The sequence below is a fragment of the Pteronotus mesoamericanus genome, unplaced genomic scaffold (assembly GCF_021234165.1).
Source record: "Pteronotus mesoamericanus isolate MK-2021 breed Mesoamerican mustached bat unplaced genomic scaffold, CSHL_Meso_final contig_173, whole genome shotgun sequence".
Classification (NCBI taxonomy): Eukaryota; Metazoa; Chordata; class Mammalia; order Chiroptera; family Mormoopidae; genus Pteronotus; species Pteronotus mesoamericanus.
Window position 1 is genome coordinate 18,080,778 of NW_026555072.1, and position 13,067 is coordinate 18,093,844.

Here is a 13,067-nt window from a genome sequence, read left to right on the forward strand (position 1 = left end):
ATAAAGGATTTGCCATGACACTAGCATGCCTTGGTTCCACTCTCTGCTGAAGACCCGGCCTATAAACCAATGCTCTCACCTCTTTGACAGACTGCAGGAGGAATCCAAGGGGGACTTGAGCCTACCTGTTTTTGCCTGTGCCTCCAAAAGATCACAGCAGAGGAGGGATTCATCATAGTCTTGTCAATTGTGATGCTAATTTGTCATCATGCAAGGTTTTTACTTTGACTCTGCACCCTTCCTGGGACAGCACTCTCTGCTGATCTGAGCCAATAGCCCACAGACAAAATCCTCACCTTCCAGAGACCTCAACTGTAAGTAAGTGTTAGGCACAAGCAACCAAGACTCTTCTGAACCTCACAAGGGCTGACAACCGGGATGGAACTTAGGGTCTTGCTGTTCTGGCTGAGTGCTGCATCAGCCTCATTAAGGTTTATTGCTGTCATTTCTATGAGAATGTCATACTCCTTCCACTACTGATCTGAGAACTCTGCCCTTAAACCAGGCTCTCATGCCCCTGAGAAGCTAGAATAAAAAGGGAGGGTATGTTCACCCTGACAGCTGTTTCTCAGGCCTCGGTCTTTGAGAACAGATGGGACTGGTGTCCCTGTGACCCTCTATATTCTAGGGTGTTGTTGTCCCTCTACATGAGGCCCTTTTCTTGGTCTCTATCTCTTGTTTTAAACATTTACTGGCAAATTCCACATCGCTGCAAACCCTTAAGCAGTTACCACTCTGAATACTTGCATGGAATGGCTCCCTCTCCAGTAAAAAACTGTAGAACAAGGTAGGAGTCCCTGGACAGATGATGGACTGCCAGGGTAAAAATACATTGATCTGTTCCTTCTCGTCATCAGCCAAATAAGAATTCTCCTGTAACTTCTGTTCTGACAGATTTACTTTCTACAGGAAAGAGACTTTCCAGGATAATTTTAAGAGGTCCTCATCTTTTGAGGTTATCTAATATTGCAAATGTAGATGATCATACTATCACAGAACACTGTCTTTCATTTATGTATTTATACCTTTCAATTATAATGTTTTTCTTATTGTTCTGACTATATATTCCAATCCAGTAGTTTGGGACAGGGCCATTCCTTTCATCACTTCAGACATATTTTGGAGTACTGCGAAGAAAATGGAAATCAGAGGTACAGGATGTATCTTTGTGCGGGAGGAGTAGAACACCATGGGCTCACTGTAATTTAGACGGGAAGTCTAGTTCAAGCATTGTCATTGAGGAGCCCCAGGAAGTTTGGCACATTATCAAGCTCTACCTGTATGAGCCTCAGATTATCCACTGTAGAATGAGTCTGATGAACCCTGTCTTGTAGGACTAGTGGAATACATGTAACATATGGAAAACATCTGTCACTGGGCTTGTTTTGGAATGAAACATTAGAAAATGGAAGTTGTTACTACGATTATCTCTGACTGTGGATGTTATCATCCCATTCAGCTGGATTCTTTTAAATCTAAGAGATGTCAGAATATAAGCAATGTTCTAGAAAATAAGAAACATCCCATTGGGACAAAATTGTGTTTAGTAACGCAAACTAAATAACATGCTATCTCGCTCTCCCTCTTCACTCTCTTTTTCACTTGTTCCGTATGAAGTAGAAAGAATCTCACCCTCTTTGGTAATGATAGCTTGTCCTACAATCTATAATTGCATGGGTAGGGGCAGGGTCTTCTTTGCCTAAATATCCCAAGTGGAAGCATGAAGACTTCCAAAGAGCTGATGTTCCATCAATGACTGTGTCAAATAAAAGCCATGAACCAAGAGGTCTTATTCACTGTGAATTATCTAAAACATTCTTGAAAAACATGAGCAAATCCAGGTACATATCTCTTTGATTTACACAATGAAAGACTAAAGGTAGTAAGCAAAAAAAGAAAAAAAGGGATCAATTTTATATATGTACTCCACTTTCTTTATCTCTTCATCTATGTGTGAACACTTACTTTGCATCCATGATTTGGTGGTAAGAGATAATGCTGGCTACAGCATAGGTAAAATAGTCAATGAAATTGTAATAACTACATATGGTTCAGATAAGTACTTGGCTTATAGGGGTGAACACTTTGTAAGTTACGCAAATGTCTAATCACTACATTGTACAGTGAATCTAAAATAATATTCTATGTTAACTGCAATTGGAAAATATTTTAAAAGTTGCCAAATTTTACTTTATCTATGCATCTATGTACTTATCTATCTACTGTTCCCAACTATTTTTAGTGTAAACTCCTTCCAAAACTCAAAACATTCTTATTCCAAAGCCTTATTATCTTGTTCTGGTTCACAAAAGTGATAGAAGGACTGCCAATCTGTATTTCAAAAAAAAAAACACCCCAAAAAACCTCATACTACTAACCTGATAAATGGCAATAACTGTGAAATCCATGCCATTCATAAACGTATATTCTGAATCTAAAATAACATTCTATCTAAAATAACACTGCTTAAACATTAAAAAAAAACACACACACAAAGATAAGCCAACAAGTTATTCTGCATATTAGTCAACTGCCTTACAGGCCTTCTCAACCAAAAAGTGAACACCCCACCTGGCATTCACTGAGGGTGGGGGTACTGGCTGGATGTGGCTGTGCAGTGCCCACCAGCCTTGGAAGGACTGCCAGCCCCAGGTTCAGCTTGGGTTCTGGCTTGGGCTCTCTCTTCCTCCTCTTTCAAAGCCTCTTCATAGTAACATGGGAAGGCTCTGGGATCTTGGCCAAAAACTCAAGGATTCTCATCTTGCTGGTCTCAGCGTGGGCCCTTGAACCCCATGGGAGCTCATAGCGTGGAGGATCACTGTTGGGCACCTGCTGGTACACCAGCTATTCTTCCTGCACCAAATCTTGGGTGATAAGCTTCCTGGGTTCCCCAAAAATGAAGTGACTTTCTCCATCATAGGTGTCCATCACATTCAGGGATTCCCAGGGATCCTCCTCAGAGGCGCAGTTTCCACTCAAGAAGATCGTACTTAGGAAAGGTGTCAGAATCCCTTTAATGGGAAATCTCCAACCTCTGCTCAGACTTGCATCATTGGTGTCATCTTGATTGTCGACAAGGGAGTACAAGTTACCATTGGGCTTGGCTTCTTTCAATTCTAGGTCATAGACAAGATCCAAGTGGTCAGAGGCCTTCCTGAGAATCTCAGAAAAGTCTTTCCTGTACTATTTGTGGACTATCTTCAGCATGTTTTCCTTTTTAATGGGCTCCTTTATTTTATGCTGATTCAGAAGATACTCTACCAACTTATTGGCCTTCTGAGATAGTATACTTAGGCCAGAGCTCTTTGTGGAAGGTGAGGCCCTGGAAGAATTTTTACTTTTCAGACCGGAGCCTTTGGCTTTTGCAGGAGGTCCTTCGCGTGAAACACCTGCAGTGGCACTCATGGAGGCTGAAGCAATGGAGATGTCTGGAGAGGGCGAGCACCAGTGGCACTTGAGCGATCGTCACCTAGGACAGAAGAGGAGGAGCAAGTGGCCTTGCTTCTTCTCCTGCAGTGGCCTGAGCACTCTTAAGGCCTTTGGTATCAGCTTTGTTATGCCAGCGTTTCTCATGAGCACGGAGCTTACACTTGTGACCACGAGGCATGATAGTTGTTCAGGATAGTAGACAGGGGTGTGTGCCAACAAAGAGGTGATTTTGGCACCTGGTGGATGGAGAATGAGGGGATGTGAGTGCCTTCAACAGGTAGATTCCACTTTTGTATCATTAAATGTTGCCTCTGCGGGCTTTCTTGTGGGTACTACTCTAGGAACCCAAAAAGCTCCTGTTGTCCTGTTCAGTCTGATTGGTAGGAATCTCATAGAGGAACCCGAGAATCTCTAGAGTGTCTTACGCTGCATCCAATCAGCCCTGCATATATTTTAGTCAAGTTACAGCAGGTGATATCTGTGTAGATTCCTTAGTTCTGGCATGTGGGGTACTCTCAGTTCATCTGAAGTATTATCATGTCAACTCTGGGCGGAGCCTGGGCACCTTCCCCTCTGCTCCTCTGATGTTGATGCCTCAACATTCCCTGGGATGCAGGAAAAGAAACTAGAGGGGAGCGTCAGTCCTCCTGCTTATCAGGGGACACCCAGTGTTGAGTGTTTAGTGGGCTCCTTGGTTTCCTGAGTTCATGTGAATCCTCAGTTGTCAGCCAAGGTCCTCACATTGGCTCCCTGGCCTGGCACCACTCTCCTTTCTGTAACCGGAGGCTGGACCTACAGACTAAGGATCTCATCTCCTGTGGACCTGATATAAAGAAATGAAGGGGAAGCTCAACTTGGAAACCTTTCCTTGAGATTCCTTGGGCTGATAGCAAAGGGTTGGGAAGGGCGCTTTGATGTCCCCTTTATTCAGGGTTGACTGCTTGCTTGAACCTTCTCTCATATTCCTCATTGGGCTTCTGGTAAAGAACTTCTCACAGTAAGAGCCAACCTCCTCAACCCTATAAAAGGATATGAAGGGGACTTATGTGAAAAAACCTGGTCTACCAAGAGTTGCAAGCAGGTATGTGTTTCAGTACAGGATCTCATTGTAAGGTCTAAATTTGAATCCTACTGGGGTCATGATTTTTCTGTCTTAACCTGGGACCACTCCACTCACTTCTCTTTCCCTTGAGGGCAGACTGATGGGCACTCCAGCCTGACATCTATCTTGATGTCTGCCAGGGTGGAAAACAGGGAGGATTCTTTGCATCCCCACCAGCATGACGTTCCCACAGTCATCAATGGTCTCTCCGAGAAGCCTGGCATAATATCAAATCCCGCCACCTATGACAGAGGCTACCCTATTTCACCTGATCTGTCCCCTCCCTGAGATGGCCTGAGAAGAAGTGAGTGTAATTCATCTTGGCGACATGCCAAACTCCCAGTGCTGAAAACAAGGATGAGACTTTAGGCGTCCCCCCCCCACCCCGCCCCCGTCTCCCCACCCCCGTACTTTCTGGGCAGGGTCCGCCATCCTCCTCACTGTCACAACCCTGAATCCCCTTAGGGACCTGCTCCTGTTTTCGATTTGGGCTTCCTCCAATAAACCAATGCTCTCAGCACCCTGAGACCAGCGCTAGAGGAAAGGGAGGCCCAGCTCAAACCGCCAGCTCAGCCCGGGACGCCTTTGCTGAGTTGGGGAGTGGGCGGGTGCAGCCCTCGCCTCCCTTAGTTACCACTAGAGGGGATGATACCTCGCTTTTTCTGTCTCCTCTGCCTGGTGCTTCCTAGAGCTGAGGGCTGGGTTGCTGCTCCTTGGGGCCCCCGTTTGTGCAAAGAGCTCCGCCCTTAAGCGCTCAGGCCCTCGTCTTGAAGGCAGTTCGGACCTACACGTCGCCTATCCTCCGAATCAGGCTACTTGCTTGGAGCAAGGAAAGCCTTCTCACTAACACGTGCGAGGCTGAATTCAGCTCGATGGCTCTGTTGGGGCCTCTCCGACTCTGACGGCAAGGGAAGGATGGGATCGGTACTCACCTTCGCTCTGGGAGGGCTGTGGTTTCTATTGCTCCCTCACAGGGTCCTCACCTTGACTGGAGGCCTGTCCTGAGAATCCGCCCTCAGCCGGAAAGTTGCTGTCAGTACGCCATGAAAGGCCCTCGCTCCGAAACCAAAGTTGGTGGGTCCTATCTGGCAGGGCTGTCCTCGGTGCCTGACACTGGAGAGCCGCGCCGGGCTCTGCGGGACCCCGTTACTTAGGAGTCGGTGGGCCCACGGTCCTCACTCAGGGTCTGCTCTTCTGTGTCTTCTGAGTCTGGGCTCGTCCCTCTAGGGATCCGGGTGGTCCCGGCCGCAAACCAAGTGCTCTCTCTACTGAGACCCAGTGTGGCAGTTGGGGTGGGCGGCTTCTGATGGGCGCCCTGGGCCTTACAGGCCTGATGAACGGAGGGACTCTGTGAGGCTCCCGCTTTGTAGGGGAGGTCCTCTCCTTCTGAATTGAGTGTCATCACCTTGCCTCGGTTATATGCCAGACTCCTTTCTTTGCAGAGCTGGGCTTTGACCCTATTAGGCAAGGCCCTTTCCCGTCCCGAGACCATCCATGTCGAAGATGTGGACTCCTCAAGGGTAGCTCCTTTGGGTTTCCCAGAGCTAAGGAAAGTCCTGGACTCTATGTGGCCCCTCTGCTTTTTGTGTGCTACTCTGTTCTTTGGCATGTCACTTCCTAACACTGAGGACACTCACATAGATGGATTCCTGTTAGAGAATCAGTCATTACCTCTGCCAGACAAACTGCGTAAATTACTCTAGGCCTCAACATCCCTGAGACTTCCCAGGCTCAAATCAGCCTGACATCTCTGCCAGGGGCTTCTCGGAATGAGAGCAGAGAAGGTTTTGTGATACCTTTTCTTATGCTGTGGGTGCTACCCCTAGTCCAGTTCAGGATCCTTACTTTAACAGATGACCAATTCTGTAACTTCGGCCTTTGCATTCCCTCCCCTGCTCAATTTACATTATATTCCACTATTCTCAGAGCTCAAAGTTGGAAATCACAGGATTCCTCATATGATCATGGTCCTTCGAGGCCTCCAAGGACAGATGAGAGGGTTGTGACTCTAGGATCTTAGTGTTCTGGCTGCTGCCTTCTAACCTTCCTTACATACGATCTTCACCCTATCTGTCAGAGCCTCAGACTTTTTCTACTGAACCGAGACACCCTCCTTAAGTTTTTGTTTGATCCCTATATTTTGGGATAGTTTTCCCCCTAAGCCCTCAGTCATGGGAATCCTCAACTTATCACCTCTCTCTTGAGTAATGGATTCCTGGGTAGTGACACCTCCCTGCTAATACTTGGGAAGTTTGTTTATTGCAAATCTGCAGAAAATGGGCCTCCTCCACGAGTGATGTAAGATTCATTACCTGCAACACATATCAGAGCCCATGGGCAGTGCTGTTAGAGAAAAGAAAGCTGTCATATTCTTTCTTTTCATGAGCCAGACCTAGGAAGCATAGAAAGGTAGAGCCTGATGTGTGTAAACGCTGATATTTTGACCCTGTCTGATACTGCGTATGTAGCTATCTTTTATCCCTATCTTTTATGTGGGCATTCTCATTGATTTTGTCATATAATCTGTCCAGTGTTTTGGTCACAGGGTCTTCTCTTTTATCACTTGAGCTCTACTTTGGAGTAGTAGACAGAAGTGAATTAACTGACACATGGTCAGCTGGTTGCAGTTTTCCAGTGTGAGCTCTGGACAAATCCCGTCCAGGGGGCCTGTCCCACTGCTGTCACTTATTCACTGTCTATGAGTCTCAGGTTCTGCCTTTGTCATGGGGTTTAGTTAGCCTTCTACTGTAGGGTTTCCAGATTGTGGTTAATGTATGGAAGTCATGTGCATAGTGCCTAGAATGCATTGAGATTTTGTCCAGTATCTGTTATGCCTATGATGATGATTATTTTGACCCCAGAAAATACCACTCACCTTAAAAAATAAACAATATTCTGTAGATATCAGAGAATATGTGTCACTCTAGTACACAGAACACCAAATCAGTTCAAAAGGCTATTTGCGAAGCTCTGAGTAAACTTCATCCCATTAAATCATATTTTGAGTGTAAGTGTGTTTTTCCAGCTGAATACTACTCAAATCTTCTAAAATTTGGTTCAAAGACTAACTTCCTTCCCACCTACCTGCACTTCCATACAAACCTCCCCTATCATCATTAATTTCACCATAACGTAAAATCTATTCTTGTCTTAGTCACTGCCAAGTGACAGCAACAAAAGATTTTGAATTCCATTTTAACAGAATGGGTTCTGAGTCCCTAACACACAGCAAAGAGAGCCAGACTGATGGCTGCTGAGTTCCCGTCACAGATGATCTCCCTTATTTCTCAGATTCTCCCTGGAGATGAAGTACATACAACACCTGTCTGTGAACTGTGGTCACATGCAGTGGAACAGGAGCACAGGATGCGCTCCATCCCTGTCCCAGGTGGAGATTCCCTCTGGTTTACTCACAATTCCAAAGTAACTGGTCAAGGTAGGTTTCCTTCCAGGTGTCTTTTTTTCCCTTTATTGTTGTTCAGTTACAATTGTCCCCATTTCCCTCCCATTACTGTCCCCTGCCCTACCCACCTCCCTTCCACATTCAATCGTCCCATCTATTCTTTGTTCATAGATCCTTTATACATGTTCTTTGACATGACTTTGCCTTTTTTCCCCTTTTAGTCCCCTCCCCCAACCCTTTGTGCACTATCAATTTCTTCATTTTTCTTTATTGTTGTTCAATTACAGTTGTCTCCATTTTTCCCCTATTATTCTCCCCTGCCCTACCCAACCCCTTCCCACATTCAATCCTCCCACCTCCATTGTGTTTAGCCATGAGTCCTTTATACATGTTCTTGATGATCCCTCCCCTATCTTTCCCCCATTATCCCCTTCCCTTATATCTTCTGGTTACTGTCAGTTTGTTCTTTATTTCCACATGTAAATCTTTCAACTATGAGACCCACTATCTAAAGGTCTGGCCCCTGTCCGCCATTATCACAGCCTCATCTAACCCACTATGCTCTGAACTTCATTTACCTCCCACTGCAAGTCTTTCACTTTCCTGGTGTTGCACTACCGTGCCGGATGGCATCTATACTAGGCCCCTAATCTGGAACCTCCTGCTGTGCGTATAACCCCTTCATTCTACTGGTCTTCTAGATCTGATGGAGAATCTGACCACCTATTTTATATGAAAACTGCTCTTAGACTTTAAAATCTTACAGTCAGTGGTCCCAGAAGGTGTGGTTCAGTGGATTTAGTGCTGGCCTGAGAACCGAAAGATCACTGGTTCCATTCCCAGTCAGGGCACATGCCTGGGTTTTGATCCAGGTCCCAGGTTGGGGACAAGTGAGAGGCAACTGTTTTTCTCTCTAATACAATGATATTTCTGTCTTCTTCTCTTCCCCCCTCTCTAAAAATAAATAAATAAATAAATAAATAAATAAATAAATAAATAAATCTTTTAAAAAATCCTATGGGCAACAAAGGCAGGGTCTGTTTCTCATAGCATCGTAATACTAGTCTGGAGCTTACCAAAGAATACATGCTACATTAATATTTGGAAATGTAAAGTGCAAGTGTACAAGAAGTCAATCTTATTATGATTTAGTTTCTCCCACATCCTTCAGTTAGCTGAGCTAATCCATGTCCATATACTTCAATTGTGAATAAATTATAAAAGGAATAAAACAAATGAAGAATTGAAAATATTTTACATTTTTTCCATTGTCATGATAATACAGAACTTACTGTGTGGTAATATCCCCTCTCCCCCACCTACTTACCTTTCTTTCTTTTCTTTTTTTCAAAAATCCATATATCAATGTTATGGTATCTTGTTCTAAATAGGAAATGATCTAGCAATTTTCAATTTTTACCTAATACCAGAATTCCTACATTTCAGTTTGCTAATCTCCCATAAATGTGTGATCCATGTCACTCATATACTTATGTTCTGGAACTAGATAACCTCATATTGAAAGGAACAACATTAAAAAGAGAAAAAAAGATAAACCTCCAATTTCCCCATACTCTACAGGAACACAGTATGCACTGTGTTTGCAGAAGCCCCACCTTGGCTCCTCACTGGTTAGAAGACTGGCTGCTTTCTTGAACCACAAAGTAAAGACTCTGCCTGCGGCCTCACTGGGATGAGAGAAGTTCGGGACATGCGCTGGACAGCAAACTGGCCGTGGCAGCAGTAGGGGAGCCCTGGCTGCAACTCTGACATGATGTGGATATACCATGTATTTTCAATCACTATGGAGATGCACATTTATATATTTTTGTATTGTTGAGTGTGTGCCTTAAGGAAAAGTTTTCAAAGTGTAATGCTGGCTCAGGGTAAATGTTTAGTTTTGTTACATATTGTCAAATTTAACACTAAGAATTTTTGCAACAATGTTCTTAAGTGATATGGGAAATAAGTAATATTCTTAAGTAATATAATAATAAAGTGATTTTGAGCTTTTTATCTGGTCAATATATTTGTTTCATTTAAAATTTTGGAAGTTTTGATTTTTTTATGCTCTGCAATAATTTGTGTGAGGAAATTTATACATTTGCAGTAGTAAGAGAATAGTGTAACCAGTGCTCCAGGTACTCATTTCCCAGCTGCAGCCATATCAACACACAGTCTTGTGTCATCTTTTATCACCCTCAGCTCCTAAGTTATTTTGAGGCAAACATCTGTAACAATATTTATCTTATTATGTACCTTTAAAGGTGAAAGTTCTTAAACATAACCACAGTACCACAAGGGCACTGGCAGTCAAAATTCCAAGATGGCCTACCAGATTCCTGACTCCTGGTGTACATACATCTTCTTCCACTTAATTCATCAAACACTAACCTAGGTGCTGCCATGAGAGATTAGGCAGATGTAATTCAGGTCTCAAATCTGATATTGTTAAAATGAGATTATCTTCTGGGCCAGATCTAATGAAGTGAATCCTTAAATGGGATGGGGCTTTTCCCAGTGAAACAAATCCAAACGGTGAGAGGGAGGTTCTCCCTGCTGGCTTTGAAGATGGAAGGAGCTGAATGGCATAGCACAGAACTAAGAGTGACCTGAGAATGGTCCCTAGCCTACAGCATGCAAGTAAATGGGAATCTTTGTCCTTCAATATCTGGTAGCTGAATTTTGCCCCCCAAATGCATGGTATTGGAAGGAGCTCCTGAGCTCCACATGAGAACAAGGCTACCAGTTGCAACGAGTGCAGAGTTGTGAGATTTCTGAACTAGGGAACCCAGCTGTTCCATGACCAACTCCTGACCTATGGAACTGTGAGGTACTCAATGTCTGTAAGGTGAAGGTATTAACTTTGTGGCAATTTGTCATAAAGTATTATAGCATATACAATGAAAAAATTTTATCTATGGATTATTTTTTCTCATAACTAGATCATTTAAGGTATAATGGCTTGGCTATGTTTACACATCTCATACTGTATTACTATTTCCTTTCATCCTGTGCATTACTTCCCCAGGGGTTATTTTATAACTGAATGTGTGTACCTTTAGGCCATTTTCACCAATTTGCCCACCTTCCAACCCCCGCCCCCCCACCTTCCCTCAGCAAGCACCAGTCTGTTCTGTGAGTTAACTTTTTAGTGCGTTTTAAAGATTCCACATAAGTAATACCATATAATATATGCCTCTGTCATTTGTAAAGTTTCTAATGAAGTAACACTATTTGAAAATCATTCCTTATTTCATCTAACCCATGCTTTCACAAATATCAGGAATTCTTTCTTTTTTATGGCTGAATGATTTATCTTTTTCTCTGTGTTTGTGAGTGTGTGTGCTAGTATCCCATTTCCTTTGTACATTCATTCACTGATGGTTACTTAGGTTGTTTCCATGTCTTGGCTACTAAAATTAATATTGCGATGAACATGGGGGTACATATACCCCTTCATGTTAGTGATTTCATTTACATAAGTAGCCAATAGTGGAATTACTGCCTAAGATGATAGTTATACTTTTAACTTTTTGAGGCATCGCTATACTGTCTTTTATAGTGGCTGCATCAATTTACATTCACGTAAACTCATTAATTTTTTAATAATCTAGGGATATCCAGGTATATAACTTTTAAAATTAAGAAAAGATGGAAGGGCATAAGGCAAACTCATAATTGACCAACTTTTATATCTTTCTACCTCTGTCTATTCTGATCCAATCTAATTTGGGGTTTTTTTTTCACTTTAGCAAACATATCACCAATGGAATGCAATGCTGTCTTCTTCAGGATCACAAAAGTAATTTAAGGATTTTCAATGTGTATTTCAGACCACAAAACTCTTACTCCTAAACCGGACATACACAAGAATAAGTGTGTGATCCCTGTCTTTCACATACTTACATTCTGAACCTAAACAGACTTTCTGTTGCTAAAACACCACTTGTAAATTAACTCAAAATAGAAGTCAACGAGATATCTGTGCACATCAGGAATACTCGTCAACAGGCATTTCCAACCACAATGTGAAGACTCCACCTCAGACCTCTATCAGGGTGACAGAAGCGACTGGATATGGCCCTGGGTCACCCAGTGACCTCCCAATGGGACTAAATTCTGCTTAGAGACAAAAACTAAATAATATGCTATCTCTACTCCCTCTTTACTTTACTTTTTACCTGTTCCTTGTGAATTAGAGAGAATCTCAACGTCTTTGGTAATGATAGCTTCTCCTACAGTCAAATTGCATGGGCAGGGGCAGTGTCTTCTTTGCCTAAACATCCCCAGTGTAAGTATGATGACTTTCAAAGCGCCAATGTTCTATCAAGACTGTGCAAAATAAAAGCCATGAACCAAGAAGTCTTATTCACTATGATTTATATTCTCAAACAATCTTGTAAAACATGAGCAAATCCAGGTACATATCTTTACAATCTACACAACAAAAGACTAAATGTAGTAAGGAAAACAAGAAATGACCAATTTTATATATGTACCACATCTTTTTTATCCATTCATCTACAGATGGGACATGTAGTTTGTGTCCCTGTCTTGGCTGTAACAGACCAGCTGGGTACAGCATAGGTAATATAGTCAATATCATTCTAATAACTATATCTGGCTTAGATGGGTACTAGTCTTCTGGAGAACACTTTGTATTTTTGGTAAATTTCTAACCATTATACTGTACACCTGAAACCAACATAATACACTATGCCAATTGTAATTGAAAATTTTTAAGTGACCAATTTTATCTTTATTTACCTACATACTTACTCATCTATATATCTATTCACTGCTCCTATTTTAATGTAAACTTATTTCACTTAAAGATATTACTATTCTAAAACCATGTTATCTTGTTCTAGATCACAAGAGTGACTTGACAGTTTGCCAATTTATATTTCAAAAATAAAACTTTTACTCCTAACCTGACATATGGTAATAAATATGTGATCCATGTCATTTATAAACTTATACTCTGAATCTAAGAAAACATTCTGTCCTAAAGCACACCTTTTCAAAATGCACAAAACGCACAAAGGTAAGCAAACAGGATATTTTGCATATTAGGAGAAACTGTTTAACAGGCCTTTCTAACCAAGAAGTGAAGGCTCCATCTTGAGG

General features: G+C 42.6%; 1 pseudogene; it reads right to left on the reverse strand.

Annotated features, from left to right (window-relative positions):
- Positions 1–2,578: 2,578 nt before the first annotated feature.
- LOC129065086 (melanoma-associated antigen B2-like) lies at positions 2,579–3,607 on the reverse strand (annotated as a pseudogene).
- Positions 3,608–13,067: the final 9,460 nt, after the last annotated feature.